The following is an 11,369-nucleotide window of genomic DNA, read 5'->3' as shown; positions in this document are numbered from 1 at the left end:
ACAAAACATTTTCTTTTTTTACAAACGATCCATTATTCTACTCTCTGTGACAATCTCTGTCAGCAGTTTGGTACACAGCCATCCATGTTATTTTCTAAGCATAATATATGACGAGGAACAAAATTTTTTTATAAAAGGTAGTAATACAGATAAACAGAGACACAGAGAAAGAGAAGCTTCCAACCATTTAAAAAGTATTTCTCTCTAAAAGTTGATACAAATTCACTTTAGAAAATTTAGAAAATGCAGAAAAATACATTACAGGAGGAAACAATCACCTTATACTTTCTTTTTTAATTTTTTAAGCTTATTTATCTTGATAGAGAGCGAGCGAGAGTGTGCACATGGAAAGGGCAGAGAGGGAGGGGGAGAGAGAATCCTAAGCAGGCGCCATGCTACCAGCACAGAGCCCAACACGGGAGCTTGAACTCACCGTGAGATCATGACCTGAGCTGAAACCAAGAGTTGGCCGCTTAACCAACTGACCCACCCAAGCACCCCATTCACCTTACGCTTTCATACAGGATGACCTCTCTTCAGCTTTGAGTATACATTCTTTATACTTATGCTTCTCACAAAGCTAAGATGGTATATACAAAGTCTAGTAACTCTTTCCTCTACTTTATATGATGAGTATTTTCCCATGCACTGAATTCTTCGAAATCAGTATTTTTAATGACTATGTAACAAAGATGACATCTTTCAAAACAGCCAAACCACTCAATGATTCCATTCTAGAGCAGTCTTACTTAGCATATGCTTACACAGGCATATACTGGGCTGGATCTAAATTAAACAGGCCAACTAGTCAACGAGTGTTTATAATATGGAAATTCATGTTTGAGAAACAACTACCCGTGTATGTTGCAAGAATATACTGATGTTCTCCCAGCTAGAGAGAGAAGCAAACTGAAGTGTGCGGGTGTGGCTGCAGAGAGGAAGGAAGTGTGGGCGGCCCCACACACACATTTTGCAAGCTGCCGAAAACAGTTGTAGAACCAGCCTCTGTTCAACCTACTGTCAATTTGGAATTCACCCTGTTGTTCTGGTCAAAATTCACCTTTAGACTGTAGACTTGCATGGACATCACCCCCTACAGGGTGCTGCGTGCATCAAATAGATACCCAGATCTACTCCTCGTGCCACTCCCCAGGAGAACAAGGTGGCTCAGCGTGGCCATCCATGGCCTAAGTACGGGGACGGGACGAAAAGGGCTCTAGTCAGAGCACCAGAATTTAAATATACAAAAACCTCCCAAATTAAATGCTTAAAAAAAATCCACGCAATGCCCTCCCTCTACCATAGATAACTGAAAGGAGTTTTGCAAAGCCACGCTAAAACTGCATTTAAGCTTGTTACGTACGAGAATCATCTGGTGCCTTTTACAAATACCAAAAATGAAAACTATAATTTTTACTCATGGGAAATACTAGGCTAAACGTTATGTTTATAGAAAAATTAATGTAAGTGGAAAACCAACACTCAATGAATACTACTACTCTGATCTTTGTGCTACAATTTCAAAGACACCAGTAACAAAGACAGTATAGGCTGAAAAGAAGACAGTAGACTAGATCCTCTGAGAATATCAATAACCTCCAGGTCAAGCAAAACAAACACAACTCTACACACAGTTGCCACTGCTGCTCCCTTTATCCAAAGTCAACTATATTCCACATTTCTAGAATAGCGCTCCTCCTCCTGGGAGTTACCAATATAAGCCATAAATCAAAGATGAAGAAACCACAACTAGGTCAAGTAGGTATGGAAGGACCCAGAGTTTTTCACGAATCGGCCTGATATTACCAGGTGGCCATCATGTCGCCCTATGTGGTTATCAGTCTGCACTCTCTGGATGGACTCAACATAGAACTTCAAATTCGTAGGTTAAATTACTTATTATGAGAAACGTCCAAATAGGCAGAAATGTCTAGGAAGTATTTTCCATAGTAACTGCCTACTACTCTGCAAGTGTTCTTCCAGCTGGTCACTTTTAATGGACCCCTCAGGGGCAGCTGAGGCGACCGGGACTGGCAGGCTGAAAGGCCACTTTGCTCTCAGGCAGTGACTGGGTCACCAGTGCAGCTGGAGCTTCGGAAGCACTGGCTTATGTAATTTTACTTTCTCTAAGTGAAACAAGCAGTGGTTCAGGATATATCAAGGACTTTTTTTCATTTTTTTTTACATTTATTTATTTTTGACAGGGGGGGAGGGGAGAGCACGCAGGTGAGGGACAGAGAGAGGGAGACAGAATCCAAAGCAGGTTCCAGGCTCTGAGCTGTCAGCACAAAGCCCAGCACACGGCTGGAACCCATGAACTGTGAGATCATGACCTGAGCTGAAGTCAAACACCCAACTGACTGAGCCATCAAGGCGCCCCAAGGAATGTATCCAGTAGTTAGGCAAGTCATTAACTGATGTAAAGTAGTACCAATTATTTGTAAAGAGAAAGGGGTTAACATTCAAGCCAAAAACCCAACCCTGACCAGCAGTGCAGATAAGAAGTTCCAAATTCCTAAACAGAATCTGCCTCTTGTTAAAATGATGAAAAATGCCAAGTGTGTCACCATTTCTGGTGGCAGCCTGGTATAAAAGTGCTCACATAACAAATAGTGACTTAAGCAAAAGCTGGTATGTAGAAGTAACTCCAAAATAAATAAAGCCAACTCACAATTACACCTTGTTGCCAGGAAAACAATGAAAGTTGGAAGTTTAGAGAATTTAAAAACTTAGTAATCTAAACCTCTCCTCCAAGCTTTTATTAATACTGTTCAAAACCCTGTCATCTTTTTCTTTCTTTGCTGATATGATGAAGATGCTCATTTAAAAAATGGTCAAAAAAGACTACTGGAACAGAAAAAAATAATCTATAAACAAAAATATTGGTACCTAGCACTTCACTTACTTTCATTTAAAAGACTGAATTCTTTTATATTAAGTTTGTAAATTATCTGATTTCTGAAAAGCAAACTGGTGATATATATATCAAGAGCCTTAAAATAATTAATATCCTCAATTTGATAATCTTGCTACTAGAGTGAAGGAATGAAGGATACTGAAAATTTTTACCGTTAACAATGTTCAATGACATTTATGTATGCAAAAAACATAAATATCTAAAGGTCTATAATAAGAAAACAATTAAATAAGTCACCAGTTTACCTAAGATTAACACCATGCACTCCTATTTTCAGGCTACGTAATCTCATGGGAAATTCTCACAATAAAATGTTAAGTAAAAAAATTCATATGCCAAATTTCATGGCATATGATCTCAAGATTTTTAAGTGTATAATTTGTCTGTATATATATTTTTAAAATACCAAATTGTTAAGATGATAAGATTACAAAATTTCTTTCTCTTTGTTTTTCTGTTCTTTTCAAATTTTTGGCAGCGAATGTGTGCTGCTTTTTAATCTAAAAAAGACAGAGGTTCTTAACATTTTGACTTTTTGGGGTGTGGCTGGGTGGCTCAGTTGGTTGAGCATCCGACTTCAGCTCAGGTCATGAGCTCATGGTTCACAGGTTTGAGCCATGCTTTGGGATCTGTGCTGACAGCTCAAAGCCTCGAATCTGCTTCAAATTCTGTGCCTCCCTTGCTCTCTGTCCCTTCCCCACTTATACTGTCTTTCTCAAAAATAAAAAATAAACATATAAAAATTTTTAATTTTGACTTTTTTGTACATAATTTACTTTTCCACTGAGATCTATGAAAAGACTAACTTCCCTAAAAACATATTGTCTAAAACCTAATTATGTCATCTTAATAAACAAGATATATTCAAGGAAATATTTTGCTTCCCTTGTAGGACAAGGGATGCAATTCCTTCAGGCTGAGGAAGGAACAGGAACACTGCGCCTATTTTCATTAGCAAATATTTGAGCCCTAATTGTGTAGGACATAACGCAGTCTCTGTCCTCTTCACCCTCACAAATAAGTTATCTACATATTTTTATATGTAGATATTTATCTTTTTAGATAAATAATATTTATCTTTTTAGATAAATAATGATACAGGTTAGTCTGGGGGAGGTATTTCAAAGGAAGAGTTCAGGACACTAAGAAGGCAGGATCCCAAAGACAGGGCAGCCCACAGACCAGAGCTGATCCTTGGAGGGGGAGCAGTGCAACACCGTTTTCGAAGGTGGGGGAAACAGAGACAGCAGAGCGTGCATACGGCTGCGTGTGGAAAGGAGAATATCAGTTTCGGCGAAGTCATGACTTGGGGTAGTCGGGAGATAAGGTAGATGTGAAATGGGTTAAGAAGGCTAATCCTGAAAAATACCCAATAGCTTACCATTGGAAAAGTTGCCATACTCAATAATTCACCATATATTTTTGAATTATACTTAAGTTTAATTAAGGGGTCATTAAAGAGTTAAAAATGCAGAGGCAGCTTCTAATCACAGAGGTGATAAGAGGTCTCCACAGAAGGGTAGAACTCCAGTTAGCAACATGAAAGCAACACACAAATAAGGTCATTAGAGGATTTAAACCAATTGTACAAGTTCACTGTCTACTTTAAAGTTCCATAAAACACCAATTTTTGTTTTGACTTAGATTAGATCTCTCTCATTATCACCCATACTACTTTCCTAACTAGCCTAAATAGCTTTCTATAGACATGAGTCCTGTCCCACAGCAAAACCACAGCTGCCTTGGTCTCATTTCAAATTTTAAAAATGGGGGGCGCCTGGGTGGCTCAGTTGGTTGGGCGTCCGGCTTCAGCTCAGGTCATGATCTCACGGCTGATGGGTACGAGCTCCGCGTTGGGCTCTGTGCTGACAGCTCAGAGCCTGCAGCCTGCTTCAGATTCTGTGTCTCCCTCTCTCTCTAACTCTCCCCTGCTCGTACTGTCTCTCTCTCTCAAAAATAAATAAAAAACATTAAAAAAAATTTTTTAAATGTCTTTTACTGCATAACTGCTCATTTTAGAATTCCAGTTTTGTGTTAATGCAGGTCTCAAAAAGAGTAAACAATGTAGCTTCCAGGAATCTATGTAGGTCCTGGACTCTACATTTGTTTCATCACTTATTCCTCACAATCAGCAACGTAACAAATATCATACCCATTTATACAGATGAGAAAGCAGGAGCAAAGAAGACAAGGACTTCCTTTGCCCCAGCTCTACACCCAGGAAAGAGCTGCCTGGGTTGGACTCCAGGGTCCTCCAATTTTTCCTGCAACAATACAATTCTTCCCGTTTACCTAGGCCTTTCTAATTCCTAGGGAAAACATCAGCACTAAAGTCTATTTGGGGGTGGCTGGGTGGCTCAGTCAGTTGAGTGTCCAACTTTGGCTTGGTCATGATCTCTCGGTTGGTGAGTTCGAGCCTAGCCTCTGGCTCTGCTGACAGCACAGAGCCTGCTTTGGAACTTCTGTCTCCCTCTCTCTCTGCCCTTTGCCCACCCATGTCTCAAAAATAAAATAAACATTAAAAACAGTTTACAAAAATAAAAAACTGTTCTGATATTTCCCACATTCCTCTAATTCTGATACATGAAGCTACTTACCTAGCCCAGCAATCAATTAAATGGAGGAAATTCCCTAGCATCACCAAAGACTTACCTAATAAACATTACTAACAAATAATTCCATTAAAAACTTTTTGAAACTTTTTAAGAAATGAAGCTACAGGCAAATAACTATTCAAAAGACAGACTGAGATATTTACTGATCATGTAAAAATGGAATGGCGCCTTAAAAACACCTTTACCTTAGAGTTTACACACAATTTTGTGATGCCAACAACAGCCAGTGGCACAGAAGAGCCAACTGGAAACAAGTAATTCAGATAAATTTAGGGAGGTTCTGTTTTCTACTTAAAAATTGTATCCTTTCCCAAATGCAATTTTAATATACTTTGCAAAATACATTCTCTCCATTTGTTTCTGAAAAAGCATTTTCCTTCACAAGAGGATTAGCAAATACCCATAAAACAGGAGAGCAAAGGACTAAATCAAGCCCTGAAGCTGAGGCCGAGTGAAGATTCTCACTCCACATTGTCTTCAGTACACACAATACTTGATGCCAACAGAGAGAAGCCAAACTTTACTTTAAAATTCAATTGCTCTGCTTTTGGCCACTGTTAAATAAAAGGCTACAGAGTATTAGGACTATTCTAAAACGAGATCCATGAATACAGTCCACTCTAGCTTCATAATCTCTCCGTGAATATTCGTTAGTATAATGTCCTAAATCTGAAATGAACTTTATCTAAGATAGGTTATACTGCAGGAGTAAAACCTACATTATCTAAAACATAAATCTCTCTAATAAAGAAAAATCAACATGGATGAGTATGTATTAAACCCAGTTTAATTTATTATTCAAACATTTCCCCCAGCTATGCAATATGAAGACAATATAATGGCCTGAGAGGTGGGGGGGGGGGAGAGACATCCGAGAGGGGCTGGGAGGGCATTTTAAACTACCACATGGGCAACCTTTCTTTTTTTTAATTTTTTTTTAACTTTTTTTTTTTCCCCAAGGAGAGAGACAGAGCACAAGCAGGGGAGGGGCAGAGAGAGAGGGAGACACAGAAACTGAAGCAGGCTCCAGGCTCTGAGCTGTCAGCACAGAGCCCGATGCAGGGCTCAAACTCACTGGCCTTGTGACCTGAGCCGAAGTCAGAGGCTTAACCAACTGAACCACCCAGGCGCCCCGGTCACCCTTTCTTACTATCCCCACCACAGAGGTGTGTTTTAGAAACAACTGCGGCCTCATGGCGCAACAGAGAGAGTACCACAGGACCTGGAGCCCAGGAAGTGACTCAACTTCTACGAACAGGACATCTCAATCTATAAAACAAAGGTAATCCCCGCCTGGGACAGTTGTCATGAAAGCCAAGAGGGATAACACACATCAGCAGGATGTGAGTAGGATCAAAATCACCCACTGTTTCCCCCCAACTTTTCAGAACTGGCTTTCCTCCCAGGAGAGTCTGACTTTGAGAGGGGTTACACACTTAGCTCCCCACTTTACTTTGATATCCCCTAACAAGCCTCTAATGCACATCCCAGGAAGACCGCGGCCCCAGGGTCTGTACAATCTCCTGCAGGCAGGGACACGCCAGAAGAGGGGTTCTTTCCCCAAAAGCTACCTTGGAGAGTTCATTCAGGAGGCATCTCAAGGAAATTCATTTTCTCGTTTGAGCTAAGAACGGAAACTGGTGACGATGGGGAAGAGGCCTTTCAGAAGGGGAGCCTGAGCCAGCATACTGTGACCGGGGGTACAACACCCTCAGAGCACAGGGGGCGAGATCAGACAGGCAGGGGCCAGACCCCCAAAGGGCCTTGTATTCCAAGCAAATGAGCCTTGGTTCCTTAAATCTGGTGAGCCCTTACAGTGCCTCAGGGCCCCGCTTAAAGGTCAAGCCTCCAGAGTGTGTCCTTCCCCTCCCCCCACCCCGCACACCGGCTCCCATGTCATTCCTTTCCCATCAGGGCCCTTATCTCAACTGCGGTTATATAATTACTTGGGTGATTAGGTGAATAACAATCTGTGTCCCCACTTCAACTAAATGGTAACTTCAGTCCGTGTGAGGCCCATGTCCATTTTATTCCACTCTGTATCCCAGGGCCTGCCCAGTACAACCTCTACTCAAAAGAGGCAGATACATACTATTAAGTGAACAAATGAAAGCTGGCACTAAGGAGCCAAAGAAGAATCCTGAGCAGGCGGACGGCAATCAGAGACGGCAGTTACGAAAACCGCTCTGGCAGCAGAGAGAGGGGCAGACTGGCAGGCCAGACTACTGTTGGGGGACGACAGAGAACTCTCCAGGTAAATGACCGCTCACAGACCTAAACACGAAGGCCAGCAGTATGTGGGCAGTGACGACGAGCCTGTGACGGAAGAGACACATTCAGGAAGCAGAATATAAGAACTCAGTGCATGGGGGAGGGGGGGGACAGGAAAGCAAAGAGGGAAATCCAGAATGACTCCAGTGGAGACTGGTGGCAAAAGTGGTGCTCTTCACTCAGACGGGAAGCACACTGAACAGGAGCATTTCCTGAGCATGTACTACATGCCGGTACCAAGTGAAAGACCTGCTTCCAGTTCCCAAATGCTGACTGGAAAGCAATTTAAATTTAGCCCCGCTGTATTAAAATGGCTGTCAACAGGCCAGTAAAATCAACAAACCCAAGTTTGGATTTTTGAAGTTTTTCATCGCAACACCACTTGGGTACACCGACTACGCATGAGGCAGTACTTTGGTCTGGGGACGCTGAAACCAAACAAATAGTCTCCGCCTTCCAGAAGCTGAATCTTCTCAGTGTGAGAAAAATTTCAACTGCGTGTGGACAAAGAGAAACTGAGGCCCAGTGAGGCTATGATCTGACCATTTCTAGGACCCACAGCCCACGTTTCTGGAGCACAGACTTCATTACCTACATGACATTTCCAGGCCAACACACAGGTGGGGGCGGGGGGTCATATATTCACATAGACAGACCCAATCCTGCTTTGAGCCTAGGGACCCTGCAGAACTGAAAACACTGCAGCCAGGGTCTGTGATGGACTCTGAACTGAAAAGCCACATGGCAATGTGGCAGCACTTTGGAGGGTCCAGTGCAAGGAAGGAGGGAGAAAGAAGCCTGGTTTGTCATGGAGGAACCTACCTGAGCAGAAGCCAAATGCTGGAGGTGCCAAAGGAGACTCTCAGGAGGCTCTGGAAGCGGTGGAGAAATAAACATGCAGGGAAGGGACAGCAGGAATCCTCGCAGACAGGCTCCTCCCCCACCACCGGCAAGGAAGGTTCCCCTTGGGACGTCAGGCTGCATCCCAGGGCGGACTTTCAGAAAAACAGATGAGGAAACAATCTAGTGCGAATAATGTAACTCCAGATCATCCAGGGCAGACAAGGCACTGCCAGTGTCTCATGAGGCTATGAAGTCTGAGAGATTCTACACCAGCTCTTTGCAAACAACAACAAAAGACCAAGAACACTTCCCTCCCCGTGCCCAGCTCCTGCCCCACTCTTCTCCCTTCCTTTTCATAGTCTTTTAAAAAAAAGAACTGTCTTTACCTCCACTGCCTTTCACCCACTTAGACCTAAGTTCTCCCTCCACCACTCAACCTTATCTCTTCATGCTCCCTGAACCCTCTGGGCACTTTCCCCTTTTCTCCCCCTGGGATCTCTACCTGGCCTTCAAGACCAACTCAACATCACCTCCTGTGTGAAGCGTTCCCGACTTGGATCCTTCCTTGCTCCTGTCTTGGTGCTTCTACAGAGTTTTGCCTAGGCCTCAGCACAGCATTCACCGGATCCTACTGTTACTGTTTACTTCAGTGGCCCCAATAGCCTGTAAGCTCCTGAAGGCAGAAACCAGTTTTTGTTCAATTTTATATTGCTACCTGAACACGCAAAGGTGCCATGAATATATGATCATAGGTTAAGTTGATCTTCAAAACTGCTAGAATCTATTCAAGTAGTAGATTCTACTTAGTAATTGAGTAGTACTCAACTTTTCCACCTAAGTTGCTCTAAGAATTTACCTGCACACACACACGAGTACCTAACTTATGAATAATAGTTTTATTAGAAAAGCATCTTGGTTAAAAACTCCGTCTTCCGATTGTTAAGCAAACAGCATGCATGCAATTTAAATGGGTCGAGTCCCTCATCATCTATGTTTTTAATTCCTAAAATTCTGATCTTGTGGTAAGTTCCCTGTGCCCCTTCCTTCCTGGGCAGTGTCCTGAGCTCCTGGGCCCAGACAAGCTGCTACAAGGAAGACATCATGCCTTATTTATACCAATACTTAGAACGATGGCTGTTTAATTATCTCCCAAAACAAGGTAACTTCTTTCCCATTTAGTTTCACTTTCTATATGGCAGAAACACCCAGAGTAAGGCTTAGATGAAGAGGATTTCCTGTGGCCAGTAAAAATATCACAAAAGCCCTTCAACTGTAAAAGGCCATAGAAAAGCCTTCATTTTAGGACTATGGTATTCAACTTGAAAATAAAGTTCAATTTACACTTCATTCTAGAAAAATTAAAATTAGAATAACTTCTTAATTCTCGTAAGTCTTAAACTAATAGATCTTATTGCAGAAAATAGTGAAAAATTTACTCTTGATAATGAAAAATTAATAGGGTGAGAGCCATTTCTGTGCATAAAATAAAATAAAACCTGTGCCGATTTAAAAAAGAGAAAGGTGACACTCAAAGCTCCGTGCCTGGAAAACCTTGAAGATGTAAGAAAAGTTAGCACCACGCACTTAATTTTTCAGTTACTACACTGCTTCAATATGTGACCTTGGGACTGTCCTGTAATTTCATTTCTAGTTCTGTAAAATGGGAATGTCATCTATTTCCCAAATAGAGACAATAAAATAGTCGGAGAAAAGAATCAATACTTTTCTTTACAGACACTTGTCTAATTAGTATGCTTAAATCACCACTTGTGCAGTGCATTCCTCCTCAAGAATCCAATTCCAAGTGAAATATTTAAGCAGACGTTGAAGACAGATTTCCTTAAGGGAATGGTTTTATAAATCTGGAAAGCAATGTAACAAGATCATAAATTAATAAGTTGATTACATAAACCTTGACAGCCCCTGGCTTTAAAGCACACTGATACACATTCTGGTAAATTAGACTGCTTTGAGACACAGTGTCCCAACCGGGTACAAGGAAGCCGAACTGAAGGGCCTGATGTTTGCAAGAAATTTAGTGAAAATTCAGCAAGATACTCAACATCTGCAGTTCCATCACCTGTAAGCCACGCTTCACCTTAAAACCTGGTGAAATGTGAAATGCATGAAGTCAGCTTTACCACCCATTCCTAAGACTTTGAGAACGCACTCAATTTTCAAAAAGAGAAAAAAGTAACCTGACAATTTGAAAGGTCCTATATCCTCAAACCTCTATAAAGAACCCTACTGCTAAATTATCCCCCAAATACTGAGCGTGAACCCGATCTCCCCAAGAAGCTATCTGATTGTATCTGATCCAACTGTTAGGAATAGCACAGCTCCAAGAACGCCCCACCGTTGCCCCCCGCCCCGAAAAAAGACTGTCACTTTCCTAGATCCCAAGTCCAAGTTAAAGGCAGGAAGATTTTTGCAAAATGGTCCAGAAAGAAATCAACAGGCGATGACTATGGAAAAGAATGGAGGCTTCCCAATCTGAAAAAAAATAATAATACTAATTCTAGCTCTCCCCCGGGAATGGCCCTGCTCCTCCTTCCTTACCCCGATGCCCTTTCTCTACAGACAACAATATCCCCATTCTATTGTAAGCCTGCAGTTTTCCCAAGGAAGCCCCTTGCTGCGGCCAGATTTCCAGATTCGTTTGAAAAAGGAAACACATTCCGAGAACACACACCCCCACGAGAGAACCCAGGCGCGGGGAGCCT

General features: G+C 42.0%; 1 protein-coding gene across 2 annotated transcripts in view; it reads right to left on the bottom strand.

Annotated features, from left to right (window-relative positions):
• Nucleotides 1–11,369, bottom strand: part of SNRK (SNF related kinase) — a 54,535-nt gene that overhangs the window by 42,761 nt on the left and 405 nt on the right. The gene's annotated exons all lie outside the window — the stretch shown is intronic.

The sequence above is a fragment of the Suricata suricatta genome, chromosome 5 (assembly GCF_006229205.1).
Source record: "Suricata suricatta isolate VVHF042 chromosome 5, meerkat_22Aug2017_6uvM2_HiC, whole genome shotgun sequence".
Lineage (NCBI taxonomy): Eukaryota > Metazoa > Chordata > Mammalia > Carnivora > Herpestidae > Suricata > Suricata suricatta.
Note: the sequence above shows the minus strand (reverse complement) of the source record. Positions and strands in the feature narration are given on the sequence as shown.